Here is a 16,988-nt window from a genome sequence, read left to right as displayed (position 1 = left end):
TCATACGGTTCGATGGGGTTCTTATGGGTGGCCACCGAAATTTATCGCGACTGTCAAAGCCCAAAGGCATTAAAGAAAGATCAAATTTGTCATAAATAATCCGATCAATTTATTGACTATCCCTGGAGCAGTTATTTCGAGACAACACTGGGTGGAAAACTGCCAAACTCAGTATTTTTATATTTTATTTATTTATTTGTATGATAATAGTCATCGTCTAATATAGCATTTATAACACACTTTTTACATTGATACTAAAGTATCGTATGCGTGTGGACAATATAATAGATAGGACAATATTGTCTTGTCCCAGGCACATGAACGTCCTTAACCGCGCAGGACAGAACGCAACAGTACGCAACTTCGGCGGCAGTTCACACGTCTGCAAACATTAACACCACTTTGCTTATTACAAGCGAATGATTTATTTATTAAAAACATTATACGTACATTAGTTGATTGCAGAGACACGGAAAATATAATTTATTTTATACCATAATGTATTTGATTTGTTAAACAACGTCAAACAAATCGCTATTGTCACAAAGTCCTGTCCGTGTGCATTCACATAAGGACAGTGCGGCCGCTGGCGGTCGCGCGCAGTGGTTGGGGTCATCATTGTTTTTTATAATTTATTTTTTTATTTTAAATTTCATTGATAAACCCTTACGGGTTACATACATTTAACTCGTCATACATAAAATCGCTATTGTCACAAAGTCCTGTCCGTGCGCATTCACACAAGGACAGTGCGGCCGCTGGCGGTCGCGCGCAGTGGTTGGGGTCATCATTGTTTTTTATAATTTATTTTTTTATATTTAATTTCATTGATAAACCCTTAAGGGTTACATACATTTAAAAAAATATTCTTACTTTTAAAATTCACAATCTACTGTTATATTAACATATTACAGCAGACATGAAGAACATTTAAGAGAAGGTAATATAGAAGTCTAGGCATCTACAGGGCGTGTGACCTGTCAATGGCTGGTTTAAGTGGCCACTTTACACACTGTGTAACATTCACCATTCTGCCTATATTTGAACATCTATATTCCTTCAATTCTTTCATCTGTTGATGTTTGTGAAGTTAAAGAGCTGAAACCTTTATTTATGCGGGTGAGATTCATCCAATTGAATTATTTCACCTACATACTAGGCAACGCCTGAAAATATTATTTTATCAATTTCTATACTTCTTCATGGACCAGGTAACTTATCAACAACTGTTATACTACTACTGTTATATAATGTTAATATTTTTAACATCTTTTGTAAAGGTTGTCTGAGTCTTTTTGTTAGTTTTGTCTGGTAGTTTATTTTATAATATCAGTCCATGGTTTATTAGTCTTGACTGTCCTTATCTCGTTTTACCTTATGGTTTAGTTTATACCAAGAAGTTTCATTGATAAGTTCATTCATAATTTTATCGTTATCATTAACTTTTTTCAAGAAATATCAACAGAAAACATCAATATTATCTTTCATATTTATGAAAAAAGCTAAAAGAGAATAGCATCTTTTATCTTAAATTGCTGGGTATTTTTATTTTACCAACTTTGTTTATTTAAATTATAGTATTATTTTTTTCGTGTTATGTATGCCTTAAAATATTTTTGTAATGTACCTATATAAACGTGTATAAAATAAATAAATAAAATTAAAATTAAAATAGTGTAATGCCATCTTAAGTTCAGTTCTAATTTCAAGAGCTAGATTCTGCCGTTCGATAAGTGGTTATATATTTTTATTTTTTACGAAATTTTTACTTGATTGTATTTATTTCTATTTGAATTTAATTTGACTAAAGTATTCGTACTTTCATATTCATTTTAATTATTTGACGCCTCAGTATTCAGTAATATTGCTTCAGTAGGAATGATGCGAAGCGACGTTTCTTATATCCTTATGATGTAATATTTTGTTACCTGCATACACATTAATAAATAAATTGAAAACATTATCACGAAATTCAACTGATTACAAAAAAATAATTTACATAATTCCAAATTAGTACCCATCCCGTTTTCTCAATCGCTTCAATAAAAATCTTATAAGTATTAACTATAATTGCTTTTTTTAACCTCCCACTTAGAAAACATCAAAGTTCTATTAAGCAATAATAATACCATTCATTTACCACGCAAAGAGCGGAAGCGACCGATTGAATTACGTGTTAAGGAAATGTAATGGACGCATTTAAACCTCTTTTAATAATACGCTAAAAAGTGGTTGCACGTCATAAAATAATATTACTTCGCACTTTTTGAAATCGTGTTTAAAAAACCTAGTTAATGTTATGTATCCGAATCTATAAAACGTCCGTAAAAGAAAAATATGAAATGGAACCAGGACCCTGGATAGTTATTTTCCACTTGATACGACAGCTTCTCTCGGGTAATCAAACCTAGGGGTGCATAGGGCATGGATGCGCTTTTTATATTTATATTTTGAGGAAGATATAATCAGTGACGTTAATTTATAATACATATGTATTATTTTATTCGTTTTTCCAGAATAAAAACAACTATAAAACACTATTATTAATTTTTTATTAATATCCCTACAGAGATGAGGTAGAATTTTTTCAAATTCAGGATTATCGATATTCGAGCGTTTACAGGGCTTATGACCTGTCATTGGCTGGGTTAAGTGGCCACTTTACGTTTTACAACATTCCCCATTCCGCTTATTAGCGAATATCGACACAGGTAACATTTTGATTTTTGTATATATCTTATTAAATGAGAAACCATTCACTAGCGTGTTGGAGCGCCATCTATGTATTGATATTGAAGTTAAGTATTTTAATTATTAATAGTAAAATATAATGGTAATCTGCGCATAGTCATTTAAATGGACGAGTCGCCCATGATTGCAGATTTAGCTATGTACTATATTACATTGTTTTCTTAACAAATTAGAACAGGGATGGCGAATACCTTAAATGAGGAAACATGGAAGTCTAGGCATTTACAGGGCTTATGATCTGTCATCGGCTGGTTTAAGTGGCCACTTTATACACTGTGTAACATTCACCATTTTGCCTATGTTTGAACATCCATATTTCTTCAATTCTTCCATTTGTTGATTTTAGTGAAATCAAATAGCCGAAACTTTTATTGTTGTGAAGAGATTCATCAGACTGAATTATTTCACATACTAGGCAACGCCTGAACACAATTTTCCAATTTTTAAACTTCTTCTTGGACCAGTTGGTTTCATTACAATACAATTTGAGTTTGTCCAAATGTTCGTAAACAAAAAACTGGATTTCACTCTCTCGGGAGTCATTAAGATTAACAAGTTAGAACAGGGATGGAGAATACCTTAAATGAGGGAATATGGAAGTCTAGGCATTGTTTTCTGTTAAATTTTTCAGAATATCCTATATATTATAAGCAGAGATAAAGAGCATTTTAAATCATGAAACATAGAAGTCAGGGCATTCTCGGGGCGTATGGCTCACTTTACACAATGTGTAACATTCACCTTTCTTAATCTTATATCAAAATCAAACACGGGTTTGTGTCTACGAAAATAGTTTATTTTGTTTTTAAAAACAAAAACAAAAAAATTGATAGTTTTATCGCCTTTAACAATTGTTTCGTCTTTTGCATTCTTTCGAAAATGCCCTTACAAGGCAAAACAACGGTAAAGGGCGAAACAACAGTTTTATTTTTTGTTTTTGTATTAGCCTCAAATCAGTTTTAGATTTTAATATTCTAATTATAATATAGAGTTCTACAAAATAAACGCCAAGGCAATAAATAAATTCACCATTCTGCCTATGTGTGTGCATCAATATTCCTTCGAATCAATCATCTATTGATCTTTGTGAAGTAAAAGAGCTGAAACCCTTATTGATGCATTTAAGATTCATCTGACCGAATTATATTACCTACATACTAAAATTCATTAAATTTTTTATACTCCTTTTAGGAACAGTTGGTTTTATAAAATATTTTGAGTTTGTCCAAATTTTCGTAGACAAGGGCTGGATTCAGCCTCCTAAAGAGGTTATTAATATTAATATCTAACAACAGAGATGAAGAGAAGTTATATACGACATTAGAGGAAGTAATTTTTTACTTAAAAAAACATTTTTTTTACATTTTTACATTTTACATTTTTTTTTTGCACCACAACAGGCCAGGAGGCCTAATTACAGTGGTGAATTACATCACAGAGCACCCAGGCTTGAGAAAAACCACATTTTAATTTTTGTGTTCTCACCGGGAATCGAACCCGGAACCTTCCGTGCGTGAGTCAAGCGTCTTGACCACTACACCACGGAGGCCGCCGAATACGAATTCTGCCAATGCCATTCTTTCAAAGTGTGTAGTGAGTTCGCAAGCAGCCTAGGAATCGCTTGAACGACGTTTAAGGGGACATCGTCCGTGCGTGGAAGAATAAATTTCGTCAAAATGGTTCCAGACTACTAACGCATACAATTACAATGGCAATTTTTGAACACACACTGTTTCTCGATCAAAACAAAAAGGTGATTATTCAACTCCTGTTTGCAAATCCTGACACATTACTAAAACTCAAAACTCCAAACTTCTTAGTTTTGAGAGTAAGTGCTTAAGGAGTATATTAGAATAAAATTCGATTTTATAACTAACACTAAAGTCCAAGAACAGACGCAGCAGCATTTTTCAACAAGCGTTTTGAGGGTGCGGTGGTGGACCTGGCTTGAACACGTTCTGCGGAAGCCTCAGTAGATCCTAAATCCAAGTTTTCTCTTCTTCACACCTTCGGCACTCTTTCGGCTTTATTCAAGGGAACTAAGGGACGTGGGATTGACGTGGGAGAAGGCGGAAGTGCTGGCTGGTGATAGGGTCTCCTGGAGGCCTCTGGTGATTCCGCATGCTCCACATAAGAGTGGATATAAAAAAGAGGAGAAGAATGAATAAGCCACTAATGACTTGTTTTAACTTAACACAGGGCTTTTGGTCCTATGGAGTACGGACTTATGTCTAAAAAAAGGTGCAGTTAACTGTTTATTAGTAAATAAAATAAATAAATGGGAAAATAATAGTGATATATTCTAATTGTCCATAAAGTTAAATTGAAGTTTCAAATAAAACAAATTCACTTTCGTCATCGGTAGCTTTTGTTTAATTTAAACGTTTTAAACAAAACGTATAGTTTGAATTTAAAAATTTTCAAAAATCTTTTTTCTTTACAGACAAAGGAAGTTTACTCTGTTAAGGTGATTCTAAATGAAAATATGAAACTAATTATTCATAGATGGCGCTTTTATGTTTTTTTATGAAAAAATGCCAATTTTACGTTTATTTTCAATTGAAGATATACAAAACTTGGTCTGCGGAAACTTTACACTGTATCAATTGTAACAAATACCGTAACAATATACTTTAGGTCCTTTTCACAAAATGGTTTACGAAACAAAATATAACTTTTTCTATAATCTATAATCTTATTCATTTGTTTTTTTTTATTTATTTAGAGTCATCTTAACTTTCTTTTGTATACGGGCCCAGGCCCAAGATAGGTATATTATTTATAAGTTATTCACAAACTCATAGAATTAACGGAGCACATTTTCATTTTTACTGGTTTAATATGAATTTATTTTGAATTTCATTTTGAAAACATACAAAATGGTTTCATTAAGGTTCAGAAGTTAGGTTTTTCAATAGTGATTATTTTTTTAGTTTGTTTTTATTATTTTACTTACTGCTATCTTCATTTCGATGTGTTAAATGAAAAGATATGTAGTTGAGTTAAGATCAATGATACAATATCGCTTATCGCCTTACGTGATACAAAAAGCCAACTCATTCTATAGAACGTTCCAACACATTCCATGGAATTATCATAAAAAGTATTTCCATTGATTCTTTGGCTCGCAAACCCGACTACAATTTCCCTGTCAATCATATAAAATTATCCCTCACCTCACAGGAATAATATCGTATCTTGTAAATTATGACGATAATCATAGATAAGTCCATCTGAAATCATAATTGCGAAGCCATTATCATCTTCAGCGGTACTTGTGAATAAATCATGGGTAAATTTGTTTTGAATTTTTTCAAAATAGAAATCATCTTCATAATCGTTTAACAAAATCATCATCATCATCATCATCATTCCTTCATCCATCATCATCATCATACCTTTTCCGCACCTAATAGAACATAGGGCACTGGATCATAATATTTTTAAATAATGGGAAATTGTTTTTAATAATAACAAAAGCAATCTGTGGTATGAAATTTGGTTGTACATCTCTATATGCAAGAGTTTAACAACAGTAAATTCAAAAACTTTTATATGCTTTAAATATCTGGTATTTTTTGACGACAGGCTTTAACATAAATAGGTTAAGTGTTTTTTATACTAAATGTGTGGGAAATCAATATATGGCAGGGTTACGGATGAAATCAGGCGAGAGTGTAAATCTGAGTCAGGTATAATTGATAACATTGAAAATGTCTCTGATATGGTTTGGTCATACGGATGAATGAAGGAAAATTGATAAAAGTATATATGGCGAGAATGAACAGTAACGTGGAACGAGGACAACCAAGGAAGACATGGTATGATCAGATTAACCAAAATCTTAAGGTAGGCAAAAACTTCAAACAAATTTAAAACAATGATGTTATTTGTATTAATCAAATATTAAGGAGATAAATAAAATTTTAATAAATATTCAAATTTAACCAACAATGTCATCCATATGAAACTAGAGATAAAAAAAGATAAGACTTCAAATGAGGAGGAACAGAGTCTCAAAACTCAAAGGGATCACACTACAAAAGATTGAAACTGTACAATGAGTTACCTGAAGAAATATTTTATTTTCAAAAATGTGTTCTTGAGAAAGTTTCATTAGTTCTAGAGATGTTATGAACTAATTTATTCAAGAACAAATATTTAAATGAATAACAATATATATCAAAGTACTTACAAACAATGTATATTTGTTATATCTTTACAGATTACACAATTTTATTGCGAACCCCTTTCTATACTCTAAACAACTACTCTAAGATTTGGACCACATCAAAGAATGGACTAAAAATTGGCTTATCTCCCTGAACGCCGAAAAATGTACCGTTTTACACATCCAAATTTGGGTGATATCCAACTCAAACCCGTAAAGCATCAAAAAGATCTCGGCATAATCATATCAATGGATTTAAAATGGAAAACTCACACCAGATCTATAGCCAAGAAAGCCAAGTCGATAATTTATTTGATTTAAAAGGCATTCTAAAATAATGACTCCATGGGTGATACTTGCGGCCGTAGAAAACACCCTTATCTCGCGTTTTTTGTACATGAATGCGCTAAACAGAAGTGTTTTCGATGGCCGCGATAGCGTTAGTTAGGTCAGAATAGCACTGCAGAGATATTTCTTAAAATATACAAGACTATGTAAGATCTTTATTAGAGTGCATATCAAGTATGGAGTCCTAACTTCAGTAGAGACATCGGGTTACGAGAAGAAGTCCAAAGATGTGCTACAAAAATCCCCTAATTAGTCTAGAGCAGTGATCGGCTAACCGCGGCTCGCGAGCCGCATGTGACTCTTTAGCCACTCGACGGCAGCTCACACAACCTAAGTTTCACTATTTGCTTATTTCGTCAACAGGTCCTAATGTAGATCTTTTAGGATCATTGCCACTGACAGGTCAAACACGTGGCGAGAAAATTGTAAACGCTGTCATTAAATGGACAAAGAAACATCATCTTACCCTCGATAAAATTGTTTCTATTTTAACTGATGGGACAAAAAGTGTGACCGGAAAGAGTAAGGGTTCTGTTTTTATCATCATGAAATACTATTTTATCGTTGCATCATTCACCAAGAAGCGATTTGTGCGAAATCATCTCCAGAAAAAATAAACATTTTTGGAATTGGTAATCAATATTGTAAACACAATTGGTCAATTGTCGTCAATTTGATTTTTTTTTTTGTTGAAATAGAGAGATTATACGCAAATCTTCAAAGGTCTATTGGCTTTGAGGAAACCTATTCATACGAAAATAAATTTGGCTCGCCAAAGAAATCTTAATTCTTGTACCGCTGATCTTTGGCTTTTTTGACTAAAGAGTTTGCCGACCACTGCTCTAAAGAATGCCCTACCACTGCTCTAAAGAATGCCCTACCACCGTGAAATACAAGCACTGGAGCTTACATTATCGGAAGAACAACTGAAAAGAAGGGACTTGATAAAAATATATAAGATTTTTAATGATTACTATAACTGCCGCCAGCATAAGATGTATCAATTTATTTATTTTTTTACTTTTATTTATTCAAATTTTTCTCTTACAAACTATAATTAATAATTAAAATAATGTAATCTCACTGGGGTTACCCGGAGCGAGGACACTTAACAATATCCTTTTTTGAAATGTTTTTACATTTGAGAATAAACAAAGAAGACTTACTTAATAAACAGAGATAATCAACAAAATGTTCAAAGTTTTAAAAACTAGGTACATATGTACATCTATATTATCTATATTACAAAACGCACAATAAAAATAACAAAAACCCAACATAAGCTATACACTTGTGGAGCGGTTGATTCAATATTGGTTTGGGCAAATGAGACAATCCATTTTACTTCTACCTAGCTTCACAATTCATCATCTCATGGCGGCCTCCGTGGTGTAGTGGTCAAGACGCTTGACTCACGCACGGAAGGTTCCGGGTTCGATTCCCGGTGGGAACACAAAAATTAAAATGTGATTTTTCTCAAGCTTGGGTGCTCTGTGATGTAATTCACCACTGTAATTAGGCCTCCTGGCCTGTTGTGGTGCAAAAAAAAAAAAAAAAAAAAAAAAAAAAATGTGAAAAAAAATAAAAAAATTATGGCCTATTTAAACATTTTCTTGTAACTAATTGTTTTAATAGATAGTGGAAGTAGGTTATAGATTTTAATTGAATAATACTCAAAATCCCTTTATCCGAAAGTGGTATTAGTTAGTGTTTGTTTAAGTTGTCTTTGTGTTGAGGATCTAGTGATTATATTATTTGTATGTGATGTATTGTAGAGGTTATGTCTTTCATTTGAGTAAGAGTAGTTTTTGAATCAGTAAGTGAGTATTGTTTTAGCGTATAATTGTTTTGGTGTCATAAGTTGTGATTTGTGAAATATTTCTTCAGTAGTTGTCTGTATCGGAACTCTGAGTATTATATTAAGTATGGAATTTTACGCAACATTAAATTAAATTAAAATTAAATCGCAACACAAATTTACGGAGTCATAACTGGAAGCTCTATCATCTCCAATTCCACTCTAATCCCAAGAAACACTTCCTCTCTAGCAGAGTGATTTTAGACTGGAATAAATTGCCAAGGGTAGTTATTTATTCCATTTTGATCAACCAGTTCAAAAACCGTGTGGATGCTTTTTTGAAGGAAGAAAAACGCAGACAAAAAGCAGTACACGAGATATAGATATATACTTACTGACATTCTTCCATTTTTGGTTATACCGTATTATGAGATTGCAAAAACGGTGCTTCAAGGTGTAAATAAAGACTCTCTCACTAATATTGGCTTTACCTTTAATCGTGACGTCCATCAGTATAATACGCGACAGAGTCAAAGTATTCACGTACCTGGATCACGCACGACAAGGTATGGTCTAAGGTCTCTGCTGTACCTTGCTTGTAGTGAGTACAACAGGCTACCGGAGTCTTATAGAACGCCACATAATGACTGTATTCATTTAAAAAAATTACTTCTTGAGGAGGTACGTGGAAGGTGAAATTTAGCTTTAAGTTCTTCTTTTTCCTCTGATATTTCTTTCTAAAGCTAGGGTTTCCTAGGACAGCGGTGCCCGTATTTTAACGGCCGTAGTGAACGGTGATGCGGTGGATAACCGTCGTAACGGTGATTAGAGAGTGGTTTCCTAAGAAAACGGTGTTATCAACACCATTTAACACCGTTTCCCTAGAAAACCACTCTCTAGTCGACGTTACGACGGCTATCCACCGCATCACCGTTCACTACGGCCGTTAAGATACGGGCACCGCTGTCCTAGGAAACCCTAGCTTTACAATATGTAAATATTTAATTTTTATTTTTATTATGGATTGTTTAAATTTGTCTGGATCATATATTTGCTTGCTATCTATTTCAGTTTTATATACATATTATTATTTGTAACTATATTATTATTAGTATCATACCTTTACGTAAATATTTTTCTGTCCCAAAATGAGTTTATTGTAACTCCTGGGAGTACAATTTTTTTTTTTTAAATTGTATGATTTAATGAATAAAAAAAAATAAAAAAATAGGCGCAACAGCAAAGGCTGCCTGCCCGTAAGAAATAATAATAATATAGAGATCAATGCGATTGAGATTTTTATCTTTATCATTTGACTCATGGATTGCGAAAATGTTTTTGATTACAATAATATCCAATTAAGATTTCACACCTGAACATATTATTTACGTATGAAGAAATAGAAAGTATTGTTGTGTTGTTATTAAATTACATATTTCTTTGAAGGGAAGCGGGCTATTTCACGAATTTAAACGATTGAATGATTATAGACTCCGGAGCGACTACAAGCGAATTTGAACTCAATTAGGGCTACTGATATAATATTGTACGCAATGGTCTAAAACCCATAGACATTAAATATTGACTAATTTTTATAAATGTTCATAAAGTTGGTTTACTTCACAAAATCGGGAAAAATCACCTTTTTTACGTTTTTAAAGTAACAAATGTCTAAGAAATACTTTCCGGAAAAAAAATATTTTTTGTTACTTATTAGTAGCATAAAAAATATTTTTTAATTTGTAATTTTTAACTCCAGCAAAAACGGTAATTCCATTGGCCACGCCCCTAATACGCCACGATGCATGTTTAGTTGTTCCTGACCATTCAAATTTGTTTTGAACATTGTCACGAATCTTGACGTCACAACTATCGAGGCCAAACATGTTAAAATTTCAATCTTTAATCGATATATAAAAACATTTTTCCACGATATCCATATTGGTTTTGAAAATAAATTAGTTATTTTAAATATATTTCATATATTTTTATCATTTTTCGTAGTATGTGATATTTCCTTATTTTATATATGGAAGAATAAAACAAATGAATATTATTTATGTTCAAAGCGTTAACTTTGTGGTCAAACATTTAAATTAATGTTAATAAATATTAGTATTAAGCAACTTACCGATTTTTTATGCCTACCGGTTTTGAGACGTTCCCGTCTCTTTTTTTTAAAGGAATAATCCGCTGAGCATCTATTTGAGGTTTGTCAGCAGGTGGGATAGAGGTAATGAAAAATACACCATAACACCCAGACAAATTGAGAAAAAATCTTGATTGGATTTTTTCGTGCAACTGGCAGGAATCGAACTCGCGACGCTAGTTTCGCTGTTGGCCGTCTAACCAACTGCGTCACGGCGCCTGTCAGGACGTTGACTACACCAACCTGCAAATAGTTTGTTCTAAAACACCAGTAGTGCATTGATAATACCCATGCTTTTCAACAAAATTCAACGGTTTGCTGGTATTAAAGCAGTGGATACCGAATAAATTCCTTTTTTTTAACGAACTACCTCTGACGCAGCGAGGAATTTTGTACAAAATTAAGTCTTATGGTCATAATCAACAATACCTACCCATTGTGTCATTTCTTTTGCCGTTAATTTCATTATTTTACTTTGCCTTTTTTCACATACTGTTGACTTTCAATTACTGTTTTATTGCTATTAATATTACGTCGTTGAATTTATAATTACCTGTTATTTTCAAAAGTAATTCATGTTTTCATAAATGGCACGTAATTTAATGTTTTTGTCAAAAAAAAGTTTTATAAATACAAATACATTGTTTTACATTCAATATTCTACATGACTTTTTATACATAAGTCCGAGGAGAAATAAGGGCGTGGGCCGGGCGGTCAGAACAAAAAAAATGTAGTTCCATAGTATAGTCCATATTTTAACTTTTTATTTCTTAGATTTTCTTATCAAAAGCCTATAAATCCAAAAAACTACCATAAATTGTATTTTCACTTCGAGAGATACATTTGATACAGTTTTACAACTTCAAACCGCTCTCCTGAACAATTTACCAAATGTGACTTACAGCATTTCAGCTTTAAGACTCTGATACCCTCAGGTTATTTTTTTTATTTTACTAACATAAACGGCAAATCTGCCTTTTACAAACATTTATAATATTAACACATTTGGCTTAGAATTTTTTTTTTGTTTAAACATGAACTTTCTTATACCCAAGATTTATAAAAAAAAAAAATCTAAAAGATATACATGATTTATTTATATTAAAAAAAATAACCTAAAAATTATACAGCATAATTAGTAGAAAGTTTAAATAATAAAACATTCTACAGTAAAACTAGAAAAAAAAATGTACGGATATATATATATTATGAAATGCATGAATAAATAAATATAATTACCATTCACTATCTTTGAAAAAGTTCAAAATGTTTGTTCTACAGGAACAATACCCTACACTAAATATATCAGATATGTGGGAATAACTATTGCCGAGTTCATGAAGTTTATTTAATACGACATTACAAGTATACACTGTCCGTGAATTGTTGCTACAAAACGGTGGCACCTGTCTAGTCATTCTTACGAATATATTCTCAGGTGTCCATCTCCAAAAGTGATTATTATTTATGTTTTAAACTATCTGACTTGATACATGTATTACGGTTTATTGCACACGGTACACACCGAGTCGTAAACAAGACCTTACGTAAAAATGATTTTTATTCATCACTTGGTCATAATACGTCTCAATTTTTCATACTAACGGACTTTCTATATGAATGTTTCTAGCACTCGTAAGCCATTATTAAAGATGTAATTTTTACAAGTGTTAACCAATATTACTTGTACAGTTAAAGTTACATTAATCAACTATTTTATGTATCATTAAATGTAGGTTCGATATAATAATACCTTAGAGAGGTAAAAATAGATATACGATATGTGCACGGACGTTTTAATACAATTTAGAGGTACGAAGAATATAGAGTAAGTCAGTGTAAAGTGACCTTTTTTTAATTAATGTTGGTTTATTTTACCCGTACCCAGGCGGAATAGAAATGTCAGTTCTAAGAATAAAATTTAAAACTTTACATTTGGCTACTCTCGTATAAAAACCTAAAAAATTAAATCGAGGGAACATTAGTCCACTTCGTAATTTTATTTATTTACGGGCTTTTTTAGTTCATTTTATCATCATCATAATTCCCTTTTCCTACCTAATCTAATAACAGCGTATCTTGATCATTTTTGTTACATGAACGTAAGGTTATCAGTCATACGCTTCACTTACCAGTCCAGGGACCATGAAATATTCTAGTGTGAAAACACCCTTTCAAATAAATATTTCATATCTACCATGTCGGGAATCAAACCCGAGACCTCTTTCATGATAGGCTAACACGCTGACCATTACACCACACGAGAGCGACCAAAGTCCATCCATCATCGTAAATATATTTGTTTATAATATATACTGGTACAATTGAAATAAAATACAATTAAGAAATTTTTGTAGTAATAAAGGAATGATTTCATTTTTAGACAAATTAAATTAAAATGTTAAATTGACAGTCAAATAAAAACTTTTACTTGTGTATAGACGTTTTCAATTTAAAAATGTTCTTTTATATGTTGTTTAAAAATAATTATTTATGTCGATATGAAATTTTATTTTATTTTTATGATTTTTTATTTTTATTTTTATGTGCATTCTCATTTTTCTTAGTATTTTATTATTATATTTTTGATATCAGCCATTGCAAGGTCTTTTTTTTAATATTCCGAATTTTCTTATTATTTCTATTTAAAAAAAAATATATTTCTTAGTTAGTTTTATTCCGAATAATCGTATTTTGGTGCATAATTTGGTGCATGATAAAGGTTTCAGCTCTTTTTCTTTAGAAAAGTCAACGGATGGAAAAGTTGAGAAAATGTGAATGTTGAAACATAGGCAGAATAGTGAATGTTACACAGTGTATAAAGTGGCCACTTAAACCAGACAATGACAGGTCATAAGCCCTCTAAATGCCTAGACTCCCACATTCCCTTCTCAAAAGTGTTTTCCCTCTCTGTTGGAACCAATTTAAACACAATTAATTGTGTTACATTTTTCTGTTTGTTTTATTGGTTTCTACATATCTTTTATAATAAGCTGTTTTGCTGTTTTTTTTCAAATTGTTACTCTATACTTTTTCATATATATTATGTGTCATTAGATTTACAGTGGATTTTTTTAATTCGCTCTAGTATTGTCAATATTTTTTACTTATTTTGTTTATGTAAAAGCTGTAAAAATCCCAAAATAAAATAAAATAAATATAAATAAATAAAATAAAATAAAACCTTTTCTACACTGTAATGTGTTAAAAATATGATTTGGTCACTCGTTTTATTTTCAATGGAAAAACGATAAATTATATCATTGAGAAGCATAAAAAAGTATAAGATGCATCCAGTCATATTGTTCTAGAAAAATATCAACGATAAAAATAAAACCAGGTAAATGGTATGCGCATTAAGTGAAATTAATATTTAAAGAAACCCTTATAACTCCTTAGGGAGTCACATTTAGTTCATGTCAATAAAAATTTGGACAAACTTAAAACAGTACTGATAATAAAAACACTGATAACCCTACAAAAATAATAAATCTACTGTATAATATGGCGCTGGTATCGGAATATATTTGGTAGGTATGTCATTTTACCCAAGTACGCGTATGCCATAGTAGACCGACTTTCCCCATGCATCGACCTTGAGATTAGGTGTTATAAAATAATTTTAATGCCTTGGTATTGTCAAAATATGTAACCTAGATAAAAAAATATTTGATAAACTGATTCAAATTATCGGAAATTCAATCAATATTAACTGATATTTATGTAAAACAGATATTTCAAGCACTAACTTTGTATTTTTAAATTTTAATTACCTACTGGGTACATATATTTTTGTAAAAGCATTATTTTTATGCCAGAACCCTTAACGACTGTTTTTGACTCGATGGCTGCTGAGAAAATCGATTGGAAATAAATCCCCCTCGTTATGAACTACCTAGTTGGCGCGTCCACATACCATTCTTGAGATCCTGAGTTCGACTTCTGCAAGTTGGACGCAAAATGCTGATTTCAAAGATTTTTTTTAATGAAATATCACCTAAAGAGTAATACTGATAACTTTACCTTCATGTGACAGGTGCTTAAAATATGCTGTATTTGATTAACACCACTGGGAGTGGAAAAGAGGATGATAATGATTATGATACATAAATATTTGAGAAATGTATAACGTTATGCATACTTTCAAAATAATCAGCGGATAGAAAATTGAGGAAATCTGGATATTCAATCATCGTCATCTTTTCTCTTTCCGCTAACAGTGGTGCATAGGATATTGCATTGGTAAACTAAATGCGGTGTATTTTGATAATTTGTTACATAAAGGCAAGCTGATTAGTCTAACAATACAATAAATACTGCAGTTCCAAAAACTTTAGAAATAAATCGGGTTGTGGTCCTGTGGCTAGTGTCTCGGACTCACGGACCAATGGTCCGTGGTTCGAATCCTACTCTACTTCAACTTTTTTTCCATTTTCTAAAAGTGAGTTATTTACAACTCGTTGAAAATGGCCCTAAAAATGAAATATTTGGGTAAATCAAAAGAACGAAAATATTTATACAAAAAAAAATATATATAAAGTCCACCCTGCCAGGCATCAAATCAAAGACCTCAAGAATGGTAGACAAATGCGTCAACTACTGCATGGTGAGGCGGTCTTATCATAGAACATACATAACTTTATTGTTCATCCGCCCAGACACAGAAATATTTACTTAAACCCGCCAATTGCCGCGCATAAGCCATAAAATAGCCTTGTTTTTTATATTCCCTTCTCAAAAAGATTCACCATCTCCGTTAAAATGTCTATCAACTAAATATATTCTGTTTTTGACTCTTTCACTTTACAAAAATTAACACGTAGAAGAAATAAAGAAATTTGATTTTTCAGAATTATTTTGTATGCCGACGACATTGGACTATTCTAAAAAATCAAACAGACGTATTAACAAACAATGACATAAATAAAGACCTTACTATGTTGACTAAATAGACAAACACAAACTTACTTATACTTAATAAAAAAAATGCAATATTATCTATTTTGAATATAGAAAAAAATGTTATAAAGTAGATGCTTATTTATTATCTAAGCAATTAAATGTAACTGAACTTTTGAAACTAGAATCCCTAAAATTTATTCATAAATTAGCCACTGATGTAATTGTAGACGAAAAATTAAAACTTGAAACAAAACACAATACGAGAATATTAGAAAAATACCCATGGACTGAAATTATACAATTAACTTTTAGACAAAACTAAACAAAAGACTCAGACAACCTTTACCAAAGATGTTAAAAATATTATTAATAACAGTAGAATGTGAATTTCAAAAGTAAAAAGTTGTTAAATATTTGTAACCCGTAAGGGTTAATCAATGAAAAATTTAAATAAAAAAAAAGACGTAGACAGAACGTTGAATGTTACGCGACGTGTTATGTGACTACATTTCTAATCTTAGAAAATTAATCGATGGATTGACTAAAAAAAATTGTAGAAAATTGCATTTCCTTATATTCTATATGCCGGCCTCGTGGTGAAATGGTCAGCGTGTTTGCCTACCATGCAAGAGGTCCCAGGTTTGATTCCCGGCATGGTTGATATGAAATATTAATTTTAACAGGGTGTTTTCACACTAGAATATTTTATGGTTCCTGGACTGGTACCTGAATCGTAAGTCTTGTCACCTTACCTTCATGTAAGACAATTGATCGAAATATGCTGCGATTGGTGTACCATTCTGGAATGGAATGATGTGATGATATTCTTCAGCATAGTCGCAGAAAATAAAGATATTACATTAAGCAA

The sequence above is a fragment of the Micrasema longulum genome, unplaced genomic scaffold, assembly GCF_059751315.1.
Source record: "Micrasema longulum isolate JH-2025_06_02 unplaced genomic scaffold, ASM5975131v1 h1tg000548l, whole genome shotgun sequence".
NCBI lineage: Eukaryota > Metazoa > Arthropoda > Insecta > Trichoptera > Brachycentridae > Micrasema > Micrasema longulum.
The sequence above is the reverse complement of the archived record's forward strand: the minus strand, read 5'-3'. Positions refer to the sequence as shown.